The 18,215-nt window shown below is 45.8% G+C and overlaps 1 long non-coding RNA gene across 1 annotated transcript in view; it reads left to right on the top strand.

The window, feature by feature from the left end:
• The window catches only part of LOC144134715 (uncharacterized), a 55,035-nt gene extending 37,216 nt beyond the window's left edge, over nt 1-17,819 (top strand). Inside the window, exon 3 of the long non-coding RNA XR_013315222.1 lies at nt 17,631-17,819. This is a non-coding gene — a long non-coding RNA (uncharacterized LOC144134715). The remainder of the gene's footprint in view (nt 1-17,630) is intronic.
• Nucleotides 17,820-18,215: the final 396 nt, after the last annotated feature.

Raw genomic sequence — 18,215 nt, 5'->3', positions numbered from 1 at the left:
TTACATACAGACGACCAAGAATGCTATCAACAGGACGAGAGGGAATCTCCCCGATATCTACGCCCACTCACTGTGTAGTCAAGTCCGCTTATAAGTAGCGGCCCATTCCGCCCATCCTCATTGTGAACAAGGGACCCGTACGGGTCTCGAAACGTCATGTGTTAAATATTTTTCTTTGGCGAGTGTATGTTTCTTGTGTTTCCAATATGCTTCCCCCTCGCCAGACAGGATTCTGTCGAACCCTTGATTAAATTTTCCTCACTCCATGGACGCCATGAATCTTTGAGGCTGACAAAGGAAGGTTGCCCGGTTCAATATTGAAGTAAGTTTTGTTTTAAAACCGATAGTGCACTTTTATCACACAAGGAAGACAGACCAAAGATAACCTGAATGTTGGTAGCAAAGAAAACCAATGTTTGGCGGCGCCACAGGCGGCCAGGATTGTTTCGTTTTGTTATGGCGCTTCGAGTCTTTGAGCTTTGTGTGCCCCGTGGTTTTGTTTTTGACGCGCCTCGATTTACAAGCGCCGAACAGCGGAGGAACTCCAAGGGCCGCTTCAAGTGCTAGTTAGCCTTTCAAGGAGCCTGTTAAGGCTGGTCAGATGATCGCCACGGTCGATGAAAAACTATGATGGCACGATGGTCAGTGATCGTACAAGGCAGTTCGCAGTATAAAGAGCACTTGTGTCTTCGCACGCTCGCCCGGCGAAACATTCCCGGCTGTGTCAGTCAACTTCTAACTACTTAACGGAAATCGTTTATTAGGGACGGGAGACAAGGTACAAGGCAGTTAAGAAAAAGTGCTGATGGCTTAGCTCTGTTAGGTCAGGATATACGTAGCGAAAGCGCGGAGACTTCTGCATCGGAAGAGTGCATTCACTAGATGCACCTTTATTGATGGCTGTAGCTTGATTCGTCGTGGCGGAGTGGTAGCGTCTCCGCCTGGAACGCGAAAAGCCCTGGTTCGATTCCGAGCCTCGGCACAGGATTTTTTTGTTATTCAGTAAGTGGGCGGAAGGTTTAAGTGGCTCCCATAGGTGCCGCCACTGAATACGTTGTTTAGCGGTTAATAATAATATTAATTGGTTTTTGGGGAAAGCAAATGGCGCAGTATTTGTCTCATATATCGTTGGACACCTCAACCGCGCCGTAAGGGAAAGGAGGGAGTGAAAGAAGAAAGGAAGAAGAGGTGCCGTAGTGGAGGGCTCCGGAATAATTTCGACCACCTGGGGATCTTTAACGTGCACTGACATCGCACAGCACACGGGCGCCTTAGCGTTTTTCCTCCATAAAAACGCAGCCGCCGCGGTCGGGTTCGAACCCGGGAACTCCGGATCAGTAGTCGAGCGCCCTAACCACTGAGCCACCGCGGCGGGTAGCGGTTAAGCGCAGACTAAGGCGCGTTTATACTCCGGCGTAACGCGCGCGCGCGCGCTGCACGGCGACGTCACGTCGGCCAAAGAGAGACTTTCTATACTCCAACTGCGCTTGACCGTCGACGCGTTCGGCGGCTTCGGCGCACTCTGACCGCACTGGCGGAGACTTAGAGCATGTCTCTATTTCGCGCCGAGTGCGCCAGCCGCCGCCGGCCCGGCCAAACCGATTCGGCTCCGCGGCGAGGTGCGCGTGGTGACGTAATTCAATAGCTTTGGCAGTTGGGCGGAGCTGTTCTTTTCGAACCCTCGGCTAATTTAATCCCTTCACAGTATACATCTGAAGGTACATGCAAGTGGGCGAGAGAGCTCGATCCAGTGGACCCGTTGGATCCAGCGGAAGGCGTTGAAGCGTCGTGCATCGGCTTTGGTTTTAAGCCGCCAACTTTAAACGCGAGCGCTGAGCACGTGTATCTGACCGGCAAAAGTCACAACATAAGGCAGGCTACAGCAGGCGGCGTCAAGGTCGTCGACCTTGACGCCGCCTGCTGTAGCCTGCCTACTGTTGTGACTTTGAGGTAGTCCCGTAGCGCTCGCCACCCGTTTCGTGACAGAGCGCTGCCAGCTCTCTTGGCGGTAGCGAAGACGCGGAGTCAGGCGTCGGTGAGAATAAAAAAAGGCATTTGATACACTATGAGCAAGTCATTATACAGGACAAAATCGGCACGGGGCCGAGAGCTAACAGCCAACGCGACTGTTCTCGCACGGCGACATTCGGCGAGACTCCAACGCGTCACTACTCACTACACTCGTGAGCGGCACTCGGCTCAAGGTGGGTCGGTCTCTATGGATCGGGGGGTCGTTGTCTCCAGGCGGCAGCGTTATAAAGCCCCGAGAAACGGGTGTTGAAACGGGCTTATAAAGCCCCGAGAAACGGGTGTTGAAACGGGCTTATAAAGCCCCGAGAAACGGTTGTCACTCAAACGGCCCAATACAAAGCCAGCACTTGACGGTCGTCCGAGAGGTCCAACCAGCGTCCGCGCTGGCCACCAGCTTCAAGTTTTCCGCGCGCGGTGACTTCCAGAGGGAAAAGGAAACCGGCGCCTCGCTGTCTAGCAACTTGCTGCACGTGTGGGCATTCGCTCGCCAATGTTTCTCCATAAGGCGCCAGTGACCTGCGGCGCAGCATCTTGGTTTGTCAAGAGAGCGTTTGGGCGCTGTTGCCTTGCGGCGAAGCCCCGGGCTTGTCCAAAGGGCGTTCGCAGGAGAAATTTTGCATCCTAAAGAATTGGGATCCGGGCTGGTTGTCCGGACGCAACACTACGCCCACTGCAGGACAAGTGCCTATCCCATGCCTCCCCAATTAACACTGTCCTTGGTATTTCTCGAACGCATCAAATACGCACGAAATTTGTGTATTTGTTGATGCACAAGAACTGCGCGTGGTATGTACGCCTAAATCAAAGTACCTTCTTTTGCATCAACACACACACACACGTATGTATATATATTATTCGGTCCGTTAGAAAAGTCAAAATAGAAATAGCACAGTGTGGTGACATTTAAAGGGGCCAAGCCATCTATCACTGCACTGAAATGTATGCCTTTGCTTTTTGCATAGTGACAGCGGGCGGCCAGTTTTATTTTAGCAGTCATTCCTTAGCTCATATTGCACTGAGAATCGCACAAGCTGGCATGCAGCAGTGCAAACAAGCCTGGAGAGTTGTGCTCACAGCCAGTCAATGGTGACACATGCAGTAACAAGCTGGCATGTTGTCTGTACAACTCCAAAAAATTCTGAAAATGCCCATGTGAATGAAAACAAAGTGGTTGCTTAGTACTGAGTAAAATGCGATACATGCCTTTTACCTTCAGTGTAAACATAACATCATGTGGGAGTTCGTATACTGGCTTACATCTGGATGGCTCCTGGTTGCAGTTGGGAAAGAATACTTCATATATTTAGGAAAACAGGATGCACTGACCATGCATAGTGGATATCTCAAGCAGAATTTGTATAAATATATTTACAGGGTGAAGTTGTGTTGTTGCAAAATACAATGAAATAAAAAATAAGCTTTTAAGTGTGTGTAGGGCATATATGCATTATGCATATATCCTCTCATATACCTTTAGAGTAATATTTAAGAATTTTTCTGACCAGAAAAGAAAAGAGGGATCGTAACAGTGATTCTGGTTCCCAAAACAGCAGATAAAAGTGAGCATTGTCTGCACCACTTGTCATGTATAAAATTTTGGAACATGCTAGCTGTTGTTAGCAACATTTTCTGCAAAGTAAAGATTATTTTATTGCCAGTTTGGTTTTCAAAGTGCCAAAGTTCCCTTTAGGCATACCATATGTTAAAACGACTTAGTTGTTAACGTAACTGCTTGAAGATCTTTGCCTAGGCTATGCCTACTTTTCGGCTTCATACAAGGAGTGTATGTGAATTTAAACAGTCCAAGAAGGGCTGCATGTATTAGGCAAACAAATGTCTTGTTTTATGGCCTCCTTTTCCAAAATAATGCCCCAAAATGATAATCCTCCTCAGGGCCTTATATGAAAATGCGTGTAGCTAATTTAAGGAAAACAGCAACTCTATGAATAAATTAATATTGAGCACAGGTTTGTGCCTTTCCATGCATTCCACTGCTGTCAATGTAAGAAAAACCCATTCACACAAAATTCACAGTAGCTGTAATATGACTCCATTGATGACGACAGAATTGTATGTGAAATTTAGCTTTATTATAGAGGAGAAGAAGGCACCCTTTTCTAAGTACTGTAAATGCTGGCCCCATGACATCCCTGGCTGGCCATTACAGATGAGGACAAGCATCAAATGATACACATAAAAGTCACATGCGTAAACATACACACCTAGCATTTTAACCACATTACATAATGGAAGTCTCTGTGTTGCTTTGCTTGAAACAGGGTAGGATACAAGCACAAAGGAAATACTGAAACTTATCAGCTCGTAATGAAGATGGGTATGACTGACAGTAAAAACTACTAATGCAGTCCTATTAACATTGGCAAATAGGCCATTCTCAAGCACGCAGACGGTTGTTCTGGAGGGTAAGAATGTTGATATTGATAGTGGGATGGCAGACCATATAGCAATCAATGAAGACTAGTTAAATAAAACCGTGAAAAGAAGGTCAATAATGAATGTAAGAAAAAGGGAAGGGCCAATTACAATAACTTTGGGGTTGCCCGAGATTCCAAAAAAAGAAAGGCTGGATGAGCAAGAGTTAGCAAGTGCCAAGTGATGTTAGCTGGCTAGGATCACTTATATTCAGCTTAGAACAGTACAATGCAAAGCATTCTATAAAGAATTTTATCGCATGCTTTCTCAAAGAGACTAAGCTGCAAGTGTATGTCACGAAGAACGAAAAGGTGGCTATCACAGGTGTGCTTTTCAAAAAGCGTACCAATTTGGAAGGAACAATTTAATGGGCCACAGCAATTTAGCAGTGTTAGAGTACATAGTGTTTTTAACGATTTGGAACCCATGCTAGTCATAGAAATGGTGCAATGACTTGGTGCTTGTGACATTATCAGAACTAAAAATTTACCACATTCTGCTGTATGCAGCCATGCCTCGTTAATATCCACCCTGTAATATGATGGCTTGAATTATGGACAGTTTTGCTGGGGATGAATCTTTATCAAAGCATGCATGCCTTAACATGGAAACTTGCTGTTTGGACAGCTGACAAGGTTTAAATCCACAAAGCCCACTGGCACCCGCAAATGTTTGTCATGTAATATGGACTGCAATGCGAACATCTGGGCTATTGTAACCAGATAGTATAACACAGCGCAAGGACTGTTAGAAGTGTTTGGCGACAAATACAGACAATCATATGGCTGTTGCACCCTGGAATTGCCCTAGTACCACTGGCAGCATAGCGTGCAGTTTTTGTTAAACCTTGAACTGCCAGGCACGCAGACTCTCTCCGCTTGCACATTCTGACTGACAAAGCACTTCTCTTTCTGGTGTCAAAATCATTGGCACTGAAAGGCTCAGCGACTCATTTCCTGGCGCACTTCGTTCACTGCACTAATTAATTAAGCCACTTGCTGACAAAAAGATTACTTTTTGTTATAATCTCACAGATGTTTATTTGAAACACTAATTTAATGTTTTCTTTAAACAGAGCACACGGCAAGAAGAAAAACACTATTCGAGTTAAAGCATGTCGGGCAGGAGGAGAACTCAGCACAGGTGCAAAGCAGGGAATCTGCCAATACAATCCAAACAGTAAGGAAATGGGTTGAAATTAAATGTAATCTCAACCTCGACAGGTCGATGGCTGCACCGGCACTGTAGGACTTTCAGAAATGGCTCAACATCAGCATTGCAGGGCCAACCACAGTGCAATAGCGCATAGCACATTTTGGAAAATCAAAGTAAACCTTGTTAACGTGGTTTTGGCAATATACACAAATAGGGCCCTGTCACGGCCATACGACAAATGTGAACAGATGTGTGTCCACAGAAACTTACAGCTGAGCATTGTGGAAGGTGCAAACAAGCATCTACATTCAAGCAAACAAATTTAGAAATGCAGCAAATGCAAAGAAGGAGAAGGAAATCTAGGAAGCATTCTACATTTCTGACAAATACATTCTCATAGGCCCACCATCGCCTTCATCCAGCAGGCAAACAATGTTCATTGCAGGCAGTCACAGGTAAACGAACGCAGCGTATGCATGTGCATTGATGGCATATGCTTCGAGGATGTCTTAAACAAACTGGTACAGCTTACTTAGGAAGTGCTAGTTAACAACTGTTCGACACCAATAAAGCTAAGTTGTTAAGCACCTCGATGACAGCAGTGTAGTGAAAGCAACAATAAATATGAGATCAGGTGCTGATTCAAAGAGTACAGTTTCTATCCCGATTGTCATGGCTCACGGAGCACTTCAAGATCACTGCATTTTACCAATAGCCATAGCCACCAAGATAATGCACTTAATATTGCAAGCATTTGTCTAAAATCCAACTTCACTCCACGCTGCTAAGAAAAAATAAATTGTAATCAGAGCAGTTTACTGAAAATGCGGTGAATGAGTTGCGACAATGGTTTTTGTTTGTACATGAGTCTTCGTGATCTGGTCACAACATGTCAGAACCCAAACTTAACACTACTGCTTTGGCTCAGACCATGATCACATGCAGGGGAAATTGAATTTATTCAATTTGTCGTGCAAATTTTATTGCAGATATAGGCCCCCCTAGCCCGGCAGGAAATAAAAAAAGACGCTCCAGACGTGAGAGCTGCTATGCACACCGATGTTTTCACACAGATTTTACAGTGCCGCCGGCATACCATTGTAATCCAGCCACTCATAGTCGCAAATTGCACTTTATGGAGCACAATGCCGCAGAATGCTGGCGACGCTTCAGTAGAGACTTTTAGTATAGCGTATGAGCGCTTGCGTACGCTATACGCAAGCATTTAGCGGGAGGTAACAGAGGAGGTCGCACGACCCCTTTTAGTTTATCGTATGCCAACCTGAACGCAACGATAGCGTAGGTTGCAGTGGCGCCATCTGGTGTTAAATTGTAAAAATATGTTGCGACAAAGTTTTTTCTATTTAGCCAAGGCATGGCCAAGGTTATCCAAGTCGCATCACGCAGATAGCCGGTTGCGTGGCCAAATGGTTTCCAAACATTTCCTTAAGAATCCAAATCAAGGCAATCCACAGTCGGTTCTGTCTTGTTAGGGTTAAGAGCTGCGGAATCGTTACACAGAATCGAAAATTGGGCAAGTTTATCCCTCTTTCTTTATGCTGTTGGCGAGGCGAGGCAAAGCGCATATCACGTGGGCCATTTAAAGCAATGAATATGCCTAAAAACCCAATAACATTGACACATTCTCTCCGAAGCGGGGGACGTGGACGCCGCCATCTTGACAACGCTATTTTTCCTAGCGTACGCAAGAGCACGCACGCTAAATTCGAGAAATAGCGTACGTAACGCGCACGTACGCTAAACCTCGGTTTGGAATAACGTTTGGCGCATGCGCAGTACGAAGCACGCTATTTGATAGCGTACGCTATGCCTTTGCGTATGTCTGCGTACGCTATACTAGACAGTTTTAGCTGTGCGTACGCAAGTGCTTGCGTACCCAAAGAGCTACGGCGCTGCGTGCGTTACGCTGTCCGCTCCGAAGTATAGTTTTAGCTGACCGTGCCGTAGCGTCCCTCAGGCGCACGTGGCGCCATCTAGTGACAAGAAGTCAAACCACATCAACGCTCGGTTGAAGAAAATTTCATCCGTGATTACTGATAACTACTGTGAGTGCATTGGGGGCCTTTCTTGTTCCAAGAAGAAAAACTATGAAAACCGAAGAAAATGCAAGATCTGGCTAAAAGTTAGAAAACTGCTTCGCCAGGTGTCGTTGCTACGAGGAAAACACACTGAATATAGTTAGGCCTAGGAGCTTGAAGATCGCCAAATTATCTGAAAAACAGGGGCTAGTTATCGCTTATACCACTACGTGTGGGCAAGATTAGGCGAAATAAAAGCGAACCGCTACCATTTGAGCGAGCTATTGCGTCGAAGAATCCAGCGGCGACATGTATTTATTCCGAAGCGGGCGAGCAGGGCGCCGCCATCTTGTCAAAGTTAGCGTACGCAAGCCACGCAAGCGCCGCAACGCAAACTCCGCTGGCTACCGTACGCAAGGCTACCGTACGCAAGACGCAAGGCTTGCGCTTGCGTTCTGCGCATGCGCACTACCGTCCCCGCAAACTCCTCGCGTACGCTAACTCTTTGCGTACGCTCAGCTAAAACTGTCTACTAAAAGTCTAGTAGTCCCGGCAGAAAACAGCTCAACGGCCGTGCAGCCGAGGTCGTTTCGCATACGCGATACACAAATTTCAGAATGGTCTCGCCGCACTCACGGCGGTTGGCTAACACAGTACACACGAACTACGATCGATATCGGTGACGGCTACGCCGAAGCACAACGACTTGTGCTCGCGATCACTGCAACCGCTGCAACGAATGCGACTCGCTGCAGAGCTCGAAGATTACTTCGTCTCGTCGCACTCACGGCAGTTATCAAACTCAGTACACACGCGTGCACCTGAACCAGGACCTGCAGTCCAGCTCTAAGTTCATTTCAGCATTCGGAAAACGAGGCGTGCGTAGTAAGCTTTTCAAACGTGATTATACTTACAGGCGATATTACTGACTGGCGCAAAAGCACTCGTTCCGACTGCAATCACTAGACAGTTTTAGCTGTGCGTACGCAAAGAGTTAGCGTACGCGAGGAGTTTGCGGGGACGGTAGTGCGCATGCGCAGAACGCAAGCGCAAGCCTTGCGTCTTGCGTACGGTAGCCTTGCGTACGGTAGCCAGCGGAGTTTGCGTTGCGGCGCTTGCGTGGCTTGCGTACGCTAACTTTGACAAGATGGCGGCGCCCTGCTCGCCCGCTTCGGAATAAATACATGTCGCCGCTGGATTCTTCGACGCAATAGCTCGCTCAAATGGTAGCGGTTCGCTTTTATTTCGCCTAATCTTGCCCACACGTAGTGGTATAAGCGATAACTAGCCCCTGTTTTTCAGATAATTTGGCGATCTTCAAGCTCCTAGGCCTAACTATATTCAGTGTGTTTTCCTCGTAGCAACGACACACTTGCCACTGCGCTGCGAAACTTGCTGTATGCACAGGAAATTCCCCCTGGGGAGCTGCTTCTCGCTGCTGTTCGTGAAGATCCTCGCGCGAATAAAGAACACTTGTAACTATCACAAGCAGTTCCAAATAAACACTCCGCGACACCGGCACTGTTACGTCTTGCGTAGACAGCGTAGGTTTCAAGGCCACTCGGTCAGCTCGGTGTAGACGGCGACAAAACAACTTGGGGGAAACTACCGCTTGCCGCTGTTGCACACGGTGAAGCTCGAAGTCGCTGTCAACACTCGTAATAGTCACATGCGGCCAATATTACGTGTTTCTCGGCACATACAGCTACCGCCTACTACGCCTGGTTTTTCTTCCTGAGGAGGCGCGGCCTGGCACCGCTGCGCTGCTACGTCACGGGACAGCAGCCAATAGCGTGATGCGACCATCCGCTCGCGCGGGAAAAAGTTGAAGTTCGCCAACTTCGTGCGCCCCATTGTTCGGGCCTAGCGCAGCATTTGCGCACTATGCGGAAAAAAAGCGATCGTACAGCGCCATCGTGCCGTAGGCTTGCATAGACACGCTTCCTCCGTTGACTGGGCCTTGGCGACGACGACCGAGCGGAAGGCACAACCAAGGCTTCACGTGAGTGACGATGTCGTGTAAATTGCAATAATCCTCCACGGGTGCACGGAAAGCATGGCGCTTTTCCCAAGTCTGGCAAACTCTTCGGCGTCATAAAAATCGGGCTTGTTGCCGCGGGATTTTTCGACGCCTCCGCCCGCGAAGCTTCGCACGCGAAAAGTGAAGTCACTGGAACGGGAAAAGTACCACATTCGTTTTCTCTCGCCGCCGCGCCGGCGGGCCAGCGCGCGCGCGCGCTCCCGATTCGTTTTTCGTGGTGGCGTGGGCGCGCGCGCTCCCGATTCGTTTTCTGTGGTGGCGTGGTCATTCCCCGTCATAAATGGTCCGCTCGCTTCTTTCTCGCGGCCGCCGGCACACAGATCGTCCGGAGCATTACGTAGCACTTGCTCTTATGGGCCGAGATAAGCGTGCACAGCATTTCCAGTCGCGTAGTGACGCTTGTGCAGTTCATGCCTGCGTAGAGACTGCGCGCGGCCGTCGCTTCAGCGGCGCTGGACCAAATATGACGGCTCCGGTGACGGTTGCGGCACTTTTTCCGTTCCGGTGACTTTAGCGAAAACGGGCCGCGTTCGTTCAACACGAGGCCCGTTTCGCGTGCGAAAAGCGCTCCATGCAAGTCAGGCTGTAGGGTTGCTTCACATGCAAGCGAAAACGCTCGTGGTGCCAGAGCGACGAGGTTCCAACAAGTTCACAATTTATCACCGCGTAGCGCCCCTTGTCGGTCGCTTGCATGTGAAACAGCCCCAAGTCGACGGCTCACTTACATGCTACCAAGAACAGTGACTGTCGTTCGGGAGACGTGACCCGCCGCGCGAGAACGTGCTCGGGAGAAGTTCCATTTTCACTACGTGCGAGACCATGGTCGGCGCGCTGATGGCGACGCGGGCCTCCGTGCTTTTCTGAGTATCGGCCTTTTCGCCTTATCTGATAATCTTTGGCGCGGCTCTTTTGAAAAAAGGATCCCCTGAAAATTCTGCGCGGTAATGATGGTATCAGCTGACGTACTTTATAAAGGCTGGAAGGTGGCCGGAAGGCAAGCCTTTCCGTTGTAGCATCGTCGGCGTTGCTCACTCCGCTCCTTTGCTACATTTGCAGGCAGGCTAATGTCTTGCCCTGGCCGTGACTCGCGTATTGGCCGGCACCGAAATTTGGAGATTGCGATTAAAAAATAAAAAAAAACATTAGCCTCTGATTTACTTCTTTAAACTAAATGCTCGTCTCTTTTGCGCTACATCTTTTTTCAAGTATACATTACGGCTTTTTCGCCAGTGACACGCCTATAGTGCTAGCGTACGAAAAGGAACTGGAGATTTCCCTCTCTCGACTTTGTCACACCGTACCCGTCCAGTACTCCTCCCGCGACGTCACGAAAAGAGGCCCACAGTCGCCGCCACTTACGGTTGAGTTTGTGGAATCGCGGCTGGGATCACCTAGCAGAAATAAGCTTCCATTGATCAATCCACACTTTTCTTCTGCTAAACGCTAGAATAAAGAGCAGGCACTTTACGAGGCATTTGTTTAGAGGCAATAGCCATTGACCAGCTTTGTGGGGTCCGAACCCATAACGCGATATACGGAGGTTGTGGGTTCGGATCCCACCGGCGGCATGGTTGTTTTTTCTGATGCCTTATAAGTAATTTTCTTTAAGCGATAGATTAATCTAAGTATTATTATCCCATTGATCATCACTACACACAAAAAAGCAATTAAAAAAACATTCCCCTATGCACCTTGGTTTCGGTCACTTAGCTCCCTTCATAAGTTTGTCAAACGAGCCCCTCATTTCCTTTACCTTGTTTGCTATATATATATATATATATATATATATATATATATATATATATATATATATATATATATATATATATATATATATATATATATATATATATATATATATATATATATATATATATATATATATATATATATATATATATATATATATATATATATATATATATATATAGCCGCCGTGGTGGCTGAGTGGTTATGGCGCTCGGCTGCCGGCCCGAAAGACGTGGGTTCGATCCCGGCCGCGGCGGTCGAATTTCGATGGAGGCGAAATTCTAGAGGCCCGTGTACTGTGCGATGTCAGTGCACGTTAAAGAACCCCAGGTGGTCGAAATTTCCGGAGCCCTTCACTACGGCGTCTCTCATAGCCTGAGTCGCTTTGGGACGTTAAACTCCCATAAACCAAACCAGACCATATATATATATATATATATATATATATATATATATATATATATATATATATGGGCATGTTCAGATAAGAACGGTAATCGAGGTCCCATGACCATTTTTTGTTTTCAGTTATATTTTTATATGTGATGGGTAAATGTGTCCACACAAAGGAATGAACCTTAGTTTTGCAAGGAACTTCGTAGTTTTCTCGGAAAAAAATCATATGTCACAAGAGGTGGAGAATGTCGTTTTTGCCACTTCTCAAAGTTGCAAGTTTGGAGCATCACTGCATGCACAATAAATTGTTTCCGCGCATAATTATTTTTTCAGTACTTCATTACAACTTGTACTATACGATGAAATAAAAAAACGTTTTCTTGCTGTGTCAATCTTCTGAGTAAAAAATCGCAAACTTCGCTTCCGGAGCTGTGTGGTGCCAAAAAGGCACTTTTGAGGGCAACCTTACGGCAAGATGCGTAAAGATCTCCTGACTGAATCTTTTTCTCTGTATTTTGAGGTACTTTTAATCACTTCAGGCAAGTTTTGTAGCTCTACACTTGACCCATATTTTTCAATATGGCCTCAAAACTGGCAGAAGTTCAAACATGTGAAAAAAGTGACAACTTTGACTTGAATTAAAAAAACATCATCATCGATATTTATTAAAATTTGCCCTAATAATACTCAATATTTCATAATTTTAAGGCATTAAAAAAGTATTGCATTATATTGTTTTAAAGTATGAAAATAAATACAAAACGGACTTCATGATTTCAGTCCCTACGACTGCTCAGTATTCCCTCTTAGGATGCGCAATCGTCAGAAGCTGGTTTTATTATTGGTATTTTGTAAGTGAATTTTAAACGCTACAGTTGCTGAGTTCATAAGTGTAATTTGTAAGCATTTTTTTCTGTTACAATCAAAGGTCTAAAGCTCCTATTCGAATTCGTACTGTTCTAACGGTGGGACCTAAATTACTGTAAGCATATTTCAGCACGTTATTTTGGAGTGACGTGTGTGTAGGGGTAGTTTATGCAAACAATTAATGCACTCGTCGCACTCTCAAGGTGACTTTAACTCCTACCGCCGCTCCAGGGATGAACGGCGCTTGGCAGCCGCTCCCATAGCTATATAACGCCCGGCGCGACCCTGAAATTCACAGCATCATGTGTGCCGCCGCCGCACCGAGGCTTTAGCCGCCGCTATCATCTTTTCATCGCAACGCACCGAACGCCTAGCAGTTATGCCTCAGCCTTCGACCTTCGACCGAGATAACCCTTGTGAGCGGATGTTGTTCGGATCTCGAGTTTTGTGTGTCGTTTTCCAGGCCTGGTAGACCCGGTGGGGTCGTTTTCTGTACTCACGTGTTTTCTCTGCGCTGGAGCGCTCCCTCGACAAGCATACTTGGTATCTCAGTCTCAGCTCGTACGCCAGACCGAAAGAACATCAGTGTAGTGTCGACGGTGGGCAGGCTGTGTTAAAAATCCATTCATCTGTCCATCTCCTTTTTTTGGAAAAGCAGCTCTGGGCCCTACATCCGTCTCCTGCTCTTCTGTCTCGCGATAATCTTCGGAAGCGCTGAGCTTTTGCATTCATGAAGAGATTTCCGCGGCGAACGTTTTGTGCCGACTACTCAAAAAGGCACAAACAGAGAATTGAAAACGGACGTAATTTTCGCAGTGTAAAGACACTCAATGTCGCTGCTCTAAAAAAGTCCTACTTCCCGAAGAAGCTCTCCGAGTACGAGAAAGTGACTTCATCTGTCAGAATTGTTACCGTCTGTTCAAGGAAGACATAGATAATATGCAGGCAGAGTCAACCGAAACATTAGAAGAATTCCGCCCTTGGGAAGAAATCGTAGAAAAGTGTCAGCCTTACCTCCGAAATCTCGCCCCTAAAGCCACCGAGCGCTCTAAAAAAACGCCTCAGACTTTCCTATGCATGGCGAAAGCAGGAAGAGGTGGCAAGAGCTATGGTGACGAAAATACGATCGGGGATACAGGCAGCATATAATGTCCCAGAGACTTCGCGTGCATCAGAAGAAAAGTGTGCGCAATGCAGCAGTTGGGAGGACAACCTACATGCTGCCTACAATAGGTGTCCGTCCTTTCAAGAGCGTTGCCAGCTGCTGACACTGCTACCACGCAACCTAACCGTGAAATATGTGCAGGAAGTTATTCCAGAGGCAACGAGGTACGTTATCCGAAAATCGAAGAAGTTGGTGGATGAGGAAGGCGTATGGTCAACACAGGAGAGATATACAAGATGTAAACTACAACAGGAATACATTACCACCGTTTTAGAATATTACACCATGGATGAACTCGATTGCTCTAGACAGACTCCGAACAAAAAGGATGTGGTGAGAATCGAAAAGGAGGGAGGGAAAGAATGGATACCTAAACGCTTCATGACGCGGTCCTTGCGAGAAGCATTCCGCCTCTACAAGCAAGCTCACCCTGCCTCCCAGGTTAGCCTCACAAAATTCATATCCTTGAGTCCTAAGTGGGTGAAATGATCGCCACAGTGGCAAGTGTGTGTTTGTGTGTGCTGTGCAAACTTTCAGTTGTGCCTCGTGGGACTGCAGAACGCGTCCGGAAGGTCGCTTTCTCCCGAAGATATGCAGAGCCTCTGCGTATGCCAGGAACCTGCTGCGTCGTGTTTCCTTAGGAATTGTGAGCACTGTCCACAAGATGGCATTTTCACTTCGGAAAATTTTGAAATGAGCAGCGAGGACGAGGTGTTGATTGCTTCATGGGAATACGGTGAGCTCGTTAAAAAGACTCTCACCGATGTGGAAGACTGGGCGAGTTGGTAGGTAGTCATTCTAGAAAACACAGCGCACAAAGGACAGGGACCAAGGGCGCTCGTGTCGTCGGTTCTTCCCTTGGTCCCTGTCCTGTGTGCGCTGTGTTTTCTAGAACTCTGACCGCTTCATCATTTATGAGAGAATTTCTAAGAATGACCATGAAATGGATTCCCCACAACTATATTAGATCTGTGCAAGCAAGAGCAATACACGAAGAAAAACACAGCTGCAAGAGAGGTGCAATTGTTTTGAATTTTGATTTCGCCGAAAACCGGACAGTTGTGCTTCCAGACGCAGTACAAGCGTACCATTGGCAGAAAAAGCAGGTGACCGCGTTTGCCTGCGTTGTCACGTCAAGAAAATCGACTCGAAACTACGCCGTTATTTCCGGCGATATTCTCAAGATTCAGCTCATGCATGCTTGGCTCTGTCAAAAATCAAAGCACACCTCGAAGACAACGCGCCAGTCTACACCAAGATAACATATGTGAGCGACGGGGCTCCCGCTCACTTCAAGAATAAATATCAGTTTCATGAGCTACAACGCAGTGAATGTCAAGAGACGAAATGGATGTTTTCGGCCACTGGACACGGCAAAAATGCTTGCGACGGTGTTGGTGGGCTTGTCAAACATCGAGCATCACACCACAACTTGCGGAAGCCTGCGAGGCCATACAAACAGCCAGCGGCTTCGTAGACTCAATTCAAGGAACGCTAAAGAACATCACCATTCTGGAGCTCCCACAGAGGGAGCTTGCAGACTTTCGCGAAACGAAGAAGGAAGAATGGAAAATGGCAAAGAAAGTGCCTGGAGTTCAGACGCTCCATATGTGGAAGTACGTTCAAACAAATGAAGGCAGTGCATCCTACGTGGCCTCCACCGCTGCTTCGCAATGGAAGAGACTGTGATCTGGTTTGTGCTTCGTGCTGGACAATATACTGTGCGCATACCGACTTCAACTTCTGCCGTTAATTTCTTGTTACGATTTTCTGAATTGCAATCTGCATATAAAGCGGCATCCCATTTGTAAATTGCGTTCCTATTAAAACTCCTCCTGATTAAAAATCTTGCAGATAAATTGTTCCTCTCAGAAGACGACGTTCTGCCTCCTAACATTGCCCTGTAGAACCTTTGAACACAGAGGTAAACAGATGCAGATACAGAGGTAAACAAAGCTTCAGAAACACATTATTATAAATTTTTATATAAAATTTTTCTAAGCACCGACAAATGATCTAATATTTTAAAAAAAATCGATTACATACCAATGTACCTTACCATGATAAATTAGAGAATACAAAAAAAAAAACGTTTGACCGCCAGCAGCCAGTTCATCAGGTGAAATAGCGAATTTATTCCCATTTTTACGCATTAAGAACGCCGCTAACAAGCGAGTAGAAGCTGTACAAACATTCAGGATGGTTCGCATATTGTGGTAAATGAAATGTAACCACGTTCAGTGAGTGCTAAATCAAATTTCTGACAGTTACTATTTCTAAGAGGCAGTAATAAGCAATTCTAGGTAACAAAAACATGAACTCAGTTTTGTATATATTTTTATACTTTAAAACAAAATAATGCAACACTTTTTAGTGCCTTAAAATTATCGAGTATTGAGTATTATTAGGGCAAATTTTAATAAAATTCGATGATGTTTCTTTTTTAAATTCAAATCAAAGTTGTCACTTTTTTTACGTTTTTGAACTTCTGCCAATTTTGAGGCCATATTGAAAAATATAGGTCAAGTGTAGAGCTACAAAACTTGCCTGAAGTGATTAAAAGTAGCTGGAAAATACAGAGAAAAAGATTCAGTCTGGAGATCTTCACGCATCTTGCCCTAAGGCTGCCCTGAAAAGTGCTTTTTTGGCACCGCACAGCTCCGGAAGCAAAGTTTGCGATTTTTTACTCAGAAGACTGACACAGCAAGAAAACGTGTTTTATTTTCTTCGTATAGTACAAGTTGTAATAAAGTACTGAAAAAATAGTTATGCGCAGAAACAATTTATTGTGCATACAGTGATGCTCCAAACTTGCAACTTTGCGAAGTGGCAAAAACGACATTCTCCACCTCTTGTGACGATTTTTTTCCGAGAAAACCATGAAGTTCGTTGCAAAACTAAGGTTCATTCCTTTGTGTGGACACATTTACCCATCACATATAAAAATTTAATTGAAAACAAAAAATGGTCATGGGACCTCGATTACCGTTCTTATCTGAACATGCCCATATATATATATATATATATATATATATATATATATATATATATATATATATGTATATATATATATATATATATATATATATATATATATATATATATATATATATATATATATGTGAAGGGAGCCAACAGTCACCACCGAAACCAAGGTGCATAGGGGAACGTTAATTTTTTTTTATAATGTGTTATGCTTATCAGTAGGATAATAATTCTTAGATTAATAAATTGCTTAAAGAAAATACTTATAAAGCAGCAGAAAAAACAACCATGCCCCTCATTTCCTTTAACTTGTCTGCTGAGATATATATATATATATATATATATATATATATATATATATATATATATATATATATATATATATGGGAGTTTAACGTCCCGAAGCGACTCGGGCTTTGAGAGACGCCGTAGAGAAGGGCTCCAGAAATATCGACCACCTGGGGTTCTGACATCGCACAGCACACGGGCCTCTAGAATTTCGGCTCCATCGAAATTCGACCGCCGCGGCCGGGATCGAACCCGCGTCTTTCGGGCCAGCAGCCGAGCGCCATAACCACTCAGCCACCGCGGCGGCTTCCTATATCTATATGTATCTCTATATCTACAAGTATCTATATATGTCTATATCTATATGTACTCTATATCTATTTCTATATCGATATATGTCTAATTTTTTCTTTTAAGATGCTCACGTCGCGGTAAGTCGCTGTTATCTAGTGATATACATTGCAAGCTTTTTTTTTTTCAGCACCACTGTGGGATCGTGCACGTTACCATTCCACGGCCAATGCATCGCTGCTGAAAAGTGCTAGCGTGGTAGAGGAGAACGGAGCTGAAACAAAACTCAAGTGTTTTGCTAATGGCTCTGTCGGATTACGACGCCTCGTCTTTGTGACCACATCAACATCGACTGAGAAACGGCTCTAGTGGCAGGCTCACCAGGAAGCCAGGAAGCGCGTTCCTTTTTTACACCTCCCTGGTGCTCTTTTGAGAGGCTGCGCATCTTCGTAGAAGCCAAAGGCCTGCTGAAGAAACGCACTTTTTTTTTGGATTGGAGTCCCTGAATAGCCTTCCTTCACACAAGTTTACCAGTTACCAGTTTACCAGCCATGGCCTCGCAGACGCTCCCACGAAGCCAAAGCCCTGTTGAAGAAACATGCAGTCTTTCTAGTCTAGTCCCTGAACGGCGGTTCAGCAGTTCAGCCATGGCCTCGCGGATGCTTCCACACATACCTGGCGGCTTCCTCTGCGTACCTCCCGAGGCACCGATGATGATCTCCACTGTGAGCTCGCGCTGCAGTAATAAAACGCGCATTAGAAAGATCAAGCGCCT

The sequence above is a fragment of the Amblyomma americanum genome, chromosome 1 (assembly GCF_052857255.1).
Source record: "Amblyomma americanum isolate KBUSLIRL-KWMA chromosome 1, ASM5285725v1, whole genome shotgun sequence".
In the NCBI taxonomy this organism is placed as follows: Eukaryota; Metazoa; Arthropoda; class Arachnida; order Ixodida; family Ixodidae; genus Amblyomma; species Amblyomma americanum.
This window is presented reverse-complemented; position numbering and strand designations above follow the sequence as displayed.